The 11185-nt window shown below is 46.2% G+C and overlaps 1 long non-coding RNA gene across 1 annotated transcript; it reads right to left on the reverse strand.

The window, feature by feature from the left end:
- Positions 1-132: 132 nt before the first annotated feature.
- On the reverse strand, positions 133-599 carry LOC135370628 (uncharacterized). The gene is made up of 2 exons (XR_010415401.1): positions 424-599; positions 133-357 (listed from the first exon to the last, which is right to left on the reverse strand). It is a non-coding gene; the product is annotated as an uncharacterized LOC135370628 (long non-coding RNA).
- Between the last annotated feature and the right edge of the window lie 10586 nt (positions 600-11185).

The raw sequence follows: 11185 nt of genomic DNA on the forward strand, positions 1-11185 counted from the left end.
TTCTGTTTATTGTTGCACGTTTGGTTATGTTGTTATCATATCTTGTCATTTCACTTCTGCTTGCTCTTACTTCCCAAGAATGTCAGATGAACCGTGCTTAGAGCAGCTTCATTTTCACATCAAATACCAATCTAATGGCAATTTTTTTTATAAGGATGAATGAATAATGTTGGCAAATGCTGAAACACGTACATGATAAACAGAAAACTATTGAGTATAAAGAATAGTGTATCCTGCGTCGTACACCTACCCGTTGCATTCCCTGTTGGAGCAGAGGCTGTATTAGACACTTATTCCCAGTTCTAGAAAACGGGCAGTGTCCCCTATGACTGAAGTCCCATGGTAAACTTGGGTACCCTGGAAAAGGTCGTTGAAGTTTGGTTAGTAATGCTTTTCTTGTGGCTTAATGAGTGCTTCACATACTTTAACTCGTGTCCATATCCTAATTTCTTATATCTTATCATTTCTTTCTTTCTTATAACTTTGCTCCCGACGAGACGCTTTCTTCTTGTTCGAATGAGATGAAAGTGGTCAGCCAAATTTCGTCGCGGCGCGGCATGCGAACATGGAAAGCAGAAACCGATTTGGCGCGGAGAGCACGTGGCTATGACTGGCTGCCAATAAGGATCATTTCCATAGTTACGGCTTTGGCAGCGCTACCTGGAGAAACAAAACTACAAAGCCTGGTCGCTTAAAGTGGGACTCCGCAAAACAAACCCACCACAAAGACTGTGGCATATCCGTAAACTTTGGGATGTCAGGAGCATGAGTACGAAATATCTCGTTTCAAAAGTGCGCAGATTTTATTCAAACGAATTCAAGCGAAGCGAGCGCTTCGCCTTTGTGAAGCAAGAGGGCACTGCAAATGCAGGCGTCGTAGCAGACGACAGTGCTGGATGACGTTTCGGTTTCGTATTGTCATAATTTACGAATTAATTACTCGCGCAAAATGAATGCGATGTTGTATTCAGTATCGAGTAGGTAGTCCATGTTAGGTATGGTGCTCACATAAGTTTTTTCGAATCCTTGCGAAGTCTCCCTTTAAACTTTTAGCGGCCGTTGGCAATGCAGGTAAATAGGATAAGTATTTAAAGAAATTGAAACATTCAAATAATTTATTTTACTAAAAACAAGCTTTCGCGTAGATTCTACGCTTCGTCAGGGGTCGAAGACTCTACACGAAAGCTTGTTTTTAGTAAAACAAATTATTTGAATGTTTCATTCTCTTTAAATACTTATCTTATTCCTCGCGAGTGCTAGACGTTTCCCATTTTTGCCTGTAATGCAGGTAAAAGGACGGGGCCGCAACCAGACGGATGGGCGGCCATTGGAAGCCACAGAAAGCCGGTGTTTGAAATCGTCGACGGCGATTGGCTAGCAGACGATATCCTGATCCTGTCTCCGTGGCTGGATTAGAACCAGGGACTATTTTATTGGAACTGTCAATGCCCCCAAAATACACTCATGTGTTGCGAAGTAATCGTGCTCAAAGGATTCTACCTATTTTTGGACTTGGAAACTGTGGCATATTCTCGATGCACAAAGGGGCGCACAAGGCAGGCATTTACATTGAGCGAGCTTGTACGCGGAAAACCTGCAAATTTACGTTCACTGAACTGAAATGTGCCGACTCGACTCATGAACCGATTCGAGAATTAATCATTTCGCGTTGAGCGAAGTGAACTTTAAAAAGTAGCTGATCAAATGTTTCCCGAAAACATCCACGCGGGTGTCTTTCTAACTCATTTTTCTCCGAATACCGTAAACGCTTGGAATGTCATTCCCCAGTCCTTTGTTGTTTTTTCGTAATAGATTGGCTACGTATCTTGGTTTATAATGTAGTGTTTTGCATTTTTTCCTCCTATGTACTTTTTGTATAAACTCGGGTCTCGTGTACTCTTTGTATACACGGACTCCCCCCCCCCCCCTCTCATGTAACGCCCCAGGAGGGCATTTGAGGATGTACCACACTCTTAAAAATGAACTTCACCGCATAGCACGCTCCTAGCCAACCATCATCTCCAATGATATTGTTATCTGCCGTGATTTGTTGAAAACGGGAGGCATACGCCTTTTCTGTGACACTTCTGCTGTTCATAATTGTCACAAAAAACAGCGTACGCCTTCCGTTTTCAGCAAATCAGGGCACATAACGGTTTTATTTGAGATTATGGTTGGTTTAAGAGCGTGCACTGCGGTGAAGTTCATTTCTAATCGTGCATAAACAAAAAAACTGTTGTATTGCCAGCTGTAGGATGGGAGAAGCGCAAACTTGCCTACATCACGCCTCAAAAATGGTGCTGCCCCTGATGATTATATTCTTTCAGGACCAACGTTGTTCGCGTAGCAAAACGCGTTGAAGTGTCGCACTTTTACTATCCATTTTCAATCCTTTGTCCAGTAGAAAACTAGCTCACGTGTCTCCGCAATTATAGTCTCGGTGAAAGGGAAATATATCCCGGACGACATCTAAACTATACATAGGGAGTGATTTTTTCGGGTTAAATGCCTTTCTCAGATTCGGGGGGTAGAAATCGGGTGCTATTTTTAAGCCTGTAATTCGGGGAGAAATCGGGCGATAATTGTGCCTTCGAGTGTTATCGGGTGTTTTGTTTCTCATTAAGACCTTTCCTAATCTTTTTTCTTCTTTTTTTTTTGTGTGTGTATGGGGGGGGGGGGTACCCTACCGGCACTAATCCCCGAAGGCACAGACAGCACCTTGGCCCAATATTGGGCCGACATTGCCAGTATCAGTCCAATATTGGGCCAAGATGTTGTTCTGCTTGGGAGTGCTAACACACATGGGTGTATTGCTGGGAACGTAAGTGACCCATTCTTACATGTGGTACCTTTGTTCGTCTTCAGTGGAAACGTCACTTGAGGGTTTCATAGTGGCTGGAATTCGGAGAGAAATCGGGTTTAACCCGAATTGGTCGGAGGTCAGTTCGGGGGAAGTCTGTTACGGTGTTCGGTGTATACCCTATACACCGAACACCGTAACAGCTTTCTCTGCAATATCCTAGTTGTACGCAACTTTGTACGTTTCCTGTTCATGCCAACCGTTTCATTACACAGTTATATATATATATATACTATCGGTTGTTCTCCTGAATGACGGCAGACGGGAGAAACCTGCTGCGCGATGGTAATCGGCTGCGTATAGTAGCCCACAACGAGGACGTAGAGGGCGCTGTCTGCCTCCCAAAAAAATGAATGAGTCTGAGTATGGCGCCAAGAATGGATCACGTTTGACCCCTGCGTTTCACCTCTGTCTGCTCCTGATGGCATTACACCGTGCACCACCGCGGGTGAAGCCATTTTTCTTCTAAACCAGTTTTCCCCCTCATCCTCCTTCTTCTCCATCCTATGGCTCCACCCCTCCGACTTCTTCTCGTACCTCCATCCTGTAGTATAGGCTCGTATCTTGCTGTACACTATACATCTCACCCCCCACCCCACCCCACTCCACCCCGCTCCCCCTTCTGGCCACTTATCGTTGTATATGTTTTATCTGACGTCTGCTACACTTTTGTTTTGAAAAGGTGAAAGGCAGGAAGAAAAAAAAGAAGAAAACGGAAGCACGAAGCAACGAAAGATTCATGACTCGTAAATTGATGAGGCTGGTCGAGATGAGGCTAATTAACGACTGGACGAGCATAAGTACACTATTTTGTTGTTTCATTTATTTCTTCGCGCGGGATTTTTTTTTTTTTTTTTAATATTAGAGTTGTGCTGCATAGTGAACATGTTATGGGTATATGAATGTATGATTGATGTTCGCTTCGTTGCACCGTTTCATGGAGAATATTTTCCACTTGTTGAGCAAGACGAAAGTCTCCTGGAAGACGTGCTTGGGAAGGGCGTTACCTCATATAGAAACGTCGAGTGAGGAGATAACTCTATAGTGTCAACGCGTTGATGGATGTTATTAGTTTTGGGCAACGTGTAATTCGTGCAACTCGGTGGTCCTGTGTATCTTCGCGATAGTACAGGGTTGGCCAGGATAAACTTCGGAGTTTGAAATAGGAGAAACAAACAGAATCGGTGTCGGGAACCTAAAGTAGACGTTAGAGGATGTATTATGCTCCAAAAGTTTATGGCGATGCTGCCATTTGGTCCGTTTCTTTGCGGATACATCGTGAAAATTAAAAAAAAAAAGGAAAAGAAAAAAGAAGAACCGCCGCTGTCTAACATTTTCAATCGGATATACCTGTGTTTCAGCTCCTTCCGTCAGATGGCGAAACGATCGCACGCGGCGTTGTAAAACGATATCGAAACCAAGTGAACAAGTGGAACTGACTGCAGAGGACTACTGTACGACGTCGTCTGCAACGCCGCGTTCGACCGTGTCGCCATCTGACGGAAGGAGCTGAAACACAGGTATAGTCGATTGGAAATGTTAGGCAGCGGCGTTTTTTTTAATTTTCACGATTTATCCGCAGGGAAACGGACCAAGTGGCAGTATCGACATAAAATTTTTGGGCATCATACGTCCTCTAACATCTACTTTAGCTTCCCGACACTGTTTCTCTTTGTTTTGTCTTCGTTACCAACCCCGAAGTTTATCTTGGTGAACCCTGTATAATGAAATAATAAATTGTCCATATTTGAACCCCCTCCCCCCCTTCCAAAAACAACAACAACAACAACAACAACAACATATATTAAGCGCGTACGACCTCTTATGTGGTAAAGAACTGCATGGGACAATTGAAGTCGTAAGAAAAACAGTAATCGTAGTGAGACACTAGTCCATCATATGACGACTATAGTAGACCTTATCCTTACTCTCATACCGATCGTCGCCGGGAAAGCGTTTAGTTTCGTTCCCAGCGACAAACCATGCACAAGAGTACCCATCGGGAACGAGATTAGCGGTGCGGCAAGCGGAAGGATAGATCTTCACGGGTATTCGCGTTGGCTATGAGTATAGTTCCCTGGTTTGCTGGTTATACCAAATGAGGTTAGTCCAGGTTAGGTTCGTGCAGCTTGCTTCACGGCTATGGTATGACGTCATTTCCTGCTAATATCGATCCCGATGGCTTCTCTTATGTTGAACTTGTAGTTCAACCCTATTCGTCTGAATTGCCCGTTCATCATCTTGGAGTGAATATTGCTGCCCTGCAAACTTCGACAATCTAATACAAGGAGAAAGGTCAAACCTCCATACAAAGAAATTATCCAGGAAACAATGCATGGATTATTAAAGTTCAAACAACCCTTGCTCATCGTACGAAAGAAAAAAGAAGATCTTTCTCGCGACGATTGCTGCTGCGTCAGCTTGCAGAGATTTCGAAGCCTTCTTGGCAGACCTTCGATTAGCCTGTAATGGATTACGTCGATGAAGAGAGTCACTTTGACGTATCGATCGCAATTATCTGGTCATCATTTTAGCACATCCATAGGTAGAGTGTAAGTCAAACGTGTGTGATAATACCCGCATTTCTATAGAAACCATAACTGCTTTCAGCCGAAACCTTCGGGTCATGTAGGACGACAGGATCGCGTTGTGTGTTAATTACTGACATGGCTGTTGTTAGTATACGCATACCGTGTATAGTAGTGTATTTACGGCTGCAACCACGAGATGGCGTCGGCCGGCACGTATGTATCCGACACGTGTATTGTACGCATTCTCTTGTGTATACGCAAAACCTGTTTTCACGTTCAACATAAACTACTTCATCACATCACGTCGCAGTCCATCACTACCAATATCATCATTCCCACGATGTGACCGTGAATGATGGCCATCATGAGTGAATTTGTTCATCTGTGGCCCTTAGCTCCTAGCACAAGCATTTTACGTCATATACATTATTTCCCGTTACAATTATTTATTACTTTACAAAACTTGGAAACGAGCTACTTTCTCAAGCACTCTTCGTTCTTTCTTTCTTTTTTTTTTTTTTTTTTTTTTGCATCGGAAAAAGTTTGGAACGAGCATGCAACAAACTGAAGCATCGAGACGCATCAAAACATAGTTGATCACTGATCAGAGATCCCACGGCGCGTCTCGCATGTCATGCACAGCGCCTCGTCGAAAAGAAATTGCTGCTTGGAATTCAAAACGAGCCCCACAACATAGCGGCAACGCCTGCATACATAAACCCCCATCATTTTCCCGTTTGCAACCTCTTGGCGCATTAACGCGCCATGGAAGGCACGACAACATTTCGATGTCGCATTGATGGAGCTGGCTTCAATCTCTGCCAGCCCTGTATCGCAATTTCCTCGCGGCCCTATATAAGTATATGTACGGGGGTCTGTGTAAATGGCGCATCCATCACGACCGAGGGGGGTTTTCATTAATGTGCCAAGCGATGTCCTCAAGGCGATGGCTGGTGACAGTTTCGACAGAGTGATAGGAGTCGATCGTGCTTTGATTACTCTCTGTGCGGTTTACTTTCTTCAGCATTCGGAAACATGGACGTGGAAGCGACGCTTAAACTTTTCCTTTGAGCCGCAGGAAGTGCACGCGACTTTATGGAAAGGAGATGCCCAAGTGTGTCGGTATGGAGTCAACGATACTCACGATAGTTCCACCGCTGATAAGCATAACTGGATAGCAGCGCATCCCTATTTCGAACTGGTATTCTTTTAGCCGCTGCCTACATTAATAATTCTCAAGTTTCCATCCTGATGTGTCCGCACTATGAGTGCAAGTGGTCAACCGCAGAAGAATACTTCGGCAGAGGTTCTACGGGGACATCACGTGGGGAAGGAGGATTTCACCCTCGTCTCCCTGTCCCACCAAATGCCATACCGAGGGCGCAATACCGGGGGGGGGGGGCGATAATCTCCTTTGTATTATCTTCCGAATACTATATACCACGGCAATCAGATGGGATGTCTGAAACCAATTATTACAACAACAAAAAAAAAAAAAAAGAAGAAGAAGAAGAAGAAGAAATGCTTCCGCAATGTCCTGAAGGAGAAGTGAAGTCTCCCCTCCTCAAATTTTTCGTTTTTCGCAACAAATAACATGTGCTCTTGCGCAAAAACGATGCACGAGTCACAACTGACCTGTACAGCACGCGCGAAGTCTTTGATGCGGATACCCTCTATAGACACCCTCTCAATTCCTTCGGAGAACATGAGTAGTGCTGATGTCACTTCGTGACGTGGACAGTTCCCCCACAAGTAACGCGGCGCTATGTCTGCAGCAGAAGAATTTTCGGGGAGCTATTTGGAATAGCGAACACAAAAAGGACGAACGAGCAAAAGACCTCCATACAGTACATGGCCGTGACATCAATGTTGGTACAGAATGAAGAATGGGTGTCGTACGAGATTCTGGAGCTATATGCGCCACTCACGTCGCTGGAACAGAGAGGTGACCCGGGTTCGAATCCCGGCACTGACCGCGCCTGTCTGTGTTTGTGGAAGACAGGACAGCAATCAAGGACAAGGACACGACGTTTGTTCACCAAGAGCAAGTGAAAGAACGTATGTGCGGTGGCGACTAAGAATGTGAGCCATGACGCCATGAGCGGTCATCTTCGGCACATTTGACAGCTTGCCGCCGGCGACGATATGTCTGTTGACGCGTGATTCGATGGTGTTGCGCTGTTCCGGACTCGATCTTGTGGAGGCGCTGAATCGGTCGCCTGAGCAGCTTCTTGTTGGACGTTCTTGGAAACTTGGGAGTATATTCCCAAGTACAGACACCCTTTCGATGACTCCCAACTTCCATTGGAGCCTGCTACGGTTGGGATCGTCAATGAGCACAATGTCGTCGGGTTTGAGATGTGACCTTCTGAGAATGATACGCTGAGAGCAGTTCTGCAAGGCATTCTTCGCGCCATCGGTTAACACCCGAAGATGTTCTTGGCGTCTGCTCCACGTGCGTGTCAAGAGCTCTACAGATAGGGCAGTGTCATGAAGAAGTCTGGACTGAAATGAATGTCTCCATAGAAGGAAGTGCCAACGAGTTGTGCTGTCGAACGTCTGCCGGTTATCATATCCGCTGGCGAAGGGGAATACACTCAGCTGCTTCGCTGTAAACGAAGGTGATCGGCCTCGAGTTGATCACTACTTCCACCTCAGTGAGCAGGGCTTCCATTGCCACGAAACATATCACTTGCCTCGAGGGCCTCTTCCCGATGGCTGACTTGACCGAACGTATTAGACGCTCATAAAATAGCCACCACGGAGTTCGTTCCGCGACGGATTTCCAGCGTATTCCCCCGGATGAGGAGTATCGTCTTGAAGCAGCGAGTCTCTCACGGTTCGAAATACGTCACGATGTTCCTTAAACACGCGCTTAAACGACTGTGTGTTGTCGCTGTACTGGGTGTGGGAATTGTCCCCTGCGCGCTGAGAATGCGCCTGCAAATGCCTGGTCAGCCGTTTCTCAGCTGGTACAGCAGCATATACAGTTGGATTGATCGATGCTGGCGGCTTTCCCATCACGAGGTCGACAGACAAACATGTCCATCATGCCTGCTGCTGCTTTGTTCTACGTTGTGTCCCCATCACGTGGCGGAAGGTGATACGTACACGTAACCACTTAACGCCGCGAAGCAACTGTGGCTATAAGCGGCATAAAGACGTGACCAGATTGAGGGAGGACAGCAGGAAGGAGTGGGGGAGGAGGGGTTAATATTCGTTCCTGGGCCAACTTCAGGGGGAAGTGTGCGGATATACGTCTCAGGAAAGTCTGCCAGAAAACACAGAGAAACCTGAGACAGCACAGGGGCCACGGTGACAGGGCTGGAACCTACTACCACCCGATGTACAGCACGACCTTGAAGACGCATCCAAGGAGCGGGTTCTTGTGTAGCCACTCGACCAATGTCGTGCTGAAGACTGCGAGGTGATGGGTTCGAGTCCTACCACCTGCTGTGTGTCTGAGGTTTCCCTGTTTTTTTTTTCGAGGCTTTCTAGACGAATGTCGGCATATTTCCACTTGAAGTTGGCCCAGGACGCATACTAGGCCCCCTTGCCCTACTCTTTCCTGCTATCCTCTCTCCGTCCACATCTGTACGCCGCTCATATATCACAGTTGCTTCGCGGTGCTCGCACGGAATTAAAAAATAATTATCCACTCAAACGTGCCACTGGCGCAGACACCAGAAATGCACAACGCTCTCTAAAAGTGTATCAAATTTCTCGACGAAACTGAAGACGGCGTATAGACTGGCAGGCTATATACCCGGCGAACGAGGTTTCAACATGTCGGCTGTCAATGGGTGATGTGATGCATAACGAGGTTTGTTCTGTTAGCAATGAAACAAGCGTTTATTGGACTCCGCGGGATGTCCTGCCCGTGGGCGGCCCAGCCATGAGATGCTCCCAAGTGAGAAGTCTGGCACCTGCTGCCAACACCGACTGCCGTGACGAATGACCCAGGCACCACGCTGACAACAGTGACACTGGAGACGCATAGTCCCATTGTGTGGATAGAGGGAATGAGATGTCGGACGCTGCTATATATTGATGTCACTGCCACTGGTGTTTGTGACGCGTTGCGCGGGACGGAAGACGGTGTTAATTAGCGTTGCCGTTTTCGTTTTTTAACCTTGGGAAAGCGGATATGAGAGGAGGATGCACAAGGCACCACAGCGCCTGTTTGCGCTGGGAAATTTTGTCAGTTTTAAAGTGTGGGGGGACCCAGCGCTTTGGGGTCCCAAAGAAATAGCGTCGTTGCCACTGCCACGTGTCTGGAACGCGAACCACGATTTGCACTTTGGACGTGCTAGCGTGTGGCCCCCGAATTTGTTTGTGGCGCTCTAGCGGCCGCGGCGAGAATCCGCGCGAGTGCGTCGTCTGCAAACGGCCGTCTGCAAACGAAAACAACTGAGAACGAACAGCAAACAAGCCAACAAGCAAATAGGGCTTGTTTCATGATACCGACTAGTTTTGCTAGTAACTACGCAATATGCTTACGAAAGACGATTATTTTCGTCTTGGATTGCATGATTTCTTTTGATTTTTTAAGTCGTGACGGCGCTGCGAGCGAAGGATGACCCATGCAGTCTGCGACTCTGCGTTGCGAAAACCCTATTACATAGGCTGTGCGCGAAGAGTGGCCGTTGCGTGCGTTTTATAGGGCTTACGTTTTGGATCCCCTATCCTCACACACCATACTCTAAAGTCCCTACACTCTTAAAAATGAACTTCACCGCATAGCACGCTCCAAGCCAACCATCATCTGAAATGATATCGTTATCTGCCCTGATTTGTTGAAAACGAGAGGCGTACGCCTTTTTTGTGACAATTATGAACAGCATAAGTGTCACAAAAAAGGCGCACGCCTTTTTCAACAAATCAGGGCAGATAACGGTATCATCCGAGATGATGGTTGGCTTGGAGCGTGCTATGCGGTGAAGTTCATTTTTAAGAGTGTACTCAAGCGTCTTCAGTACTCGTCGCGTCACCCCGTGCAGGATGTCACCGTACCCCATTGCGCACGTGCATGTCACCTGTGTACCTTACACTCTTAAAAATGAACTTCACCGCATAGATCCTAGCCAACCATTATCTCGAATGATAACGTTATCTGTCCTGATTTGTTGAAAACGGGAGGCGTACGCCTTTTCTGTGACACTTATGCTGTTCATAATTGTCACAGAAAAGGCGTACGCCTCCCGTTTTCAACAAATCAGGGCAGATAACGATATCATTCGAGATTATGGTTGGCTAGGAGCGTGCTATGCGGTGAAGTTCATTTTCAAGAGTGTACGGCGTCATGATCGTTGTGCGAAAAATACTCGTTCAAAACCTCTCCGCATGTTGAACACGTAATCGTACCGGGCTCGTATAAATAAATGCATATTGAAAGCACCACTCGCTATTTATTTTTTCTGACACACAGGACCATATATTAGCGATAAATGCAGGCGATAACATCTCGACCGTATAGTAATAAAAAAGAAAAATGAAAAGAACGCGGAGTGTGTACTTAAAACAACAAAAAAGAAAACAATGTAAAAGTAAACTAAGAAGGGAGAAGTGCATAGACCAGTTTCCATCTGGCAATTAGTCTATGCCTGGGGCCTGTGTACACAACGCTGGATGGACAGAATATTGTTAGTGCTCGTGAGCTGGTGGGGAAGGTAGATTTGGGGTCATTATAAGGGCATTAATCAATGTTTGCGGAAACGTGCTTCTGAGGAAAATTATCGACAGCGTATATAAGAGCTAAATTTTCTTGTTTGATCGTCTCCTTAGGGTTTTCTTT

Source organism: Ornithodoros turicata, chromosome 10 (assembly GCF_037126465.1).
Source record: "Ornithodoros turicata isolate Travis chromosome 10, ASM3712646v1, whole genome shotgun sequence".
NCBI lineage: Eukaryota > Metazoa > Arthropoda > Arachnida > Ixodida > Argasidae > Ornithodoros > Ornithodoros turicata.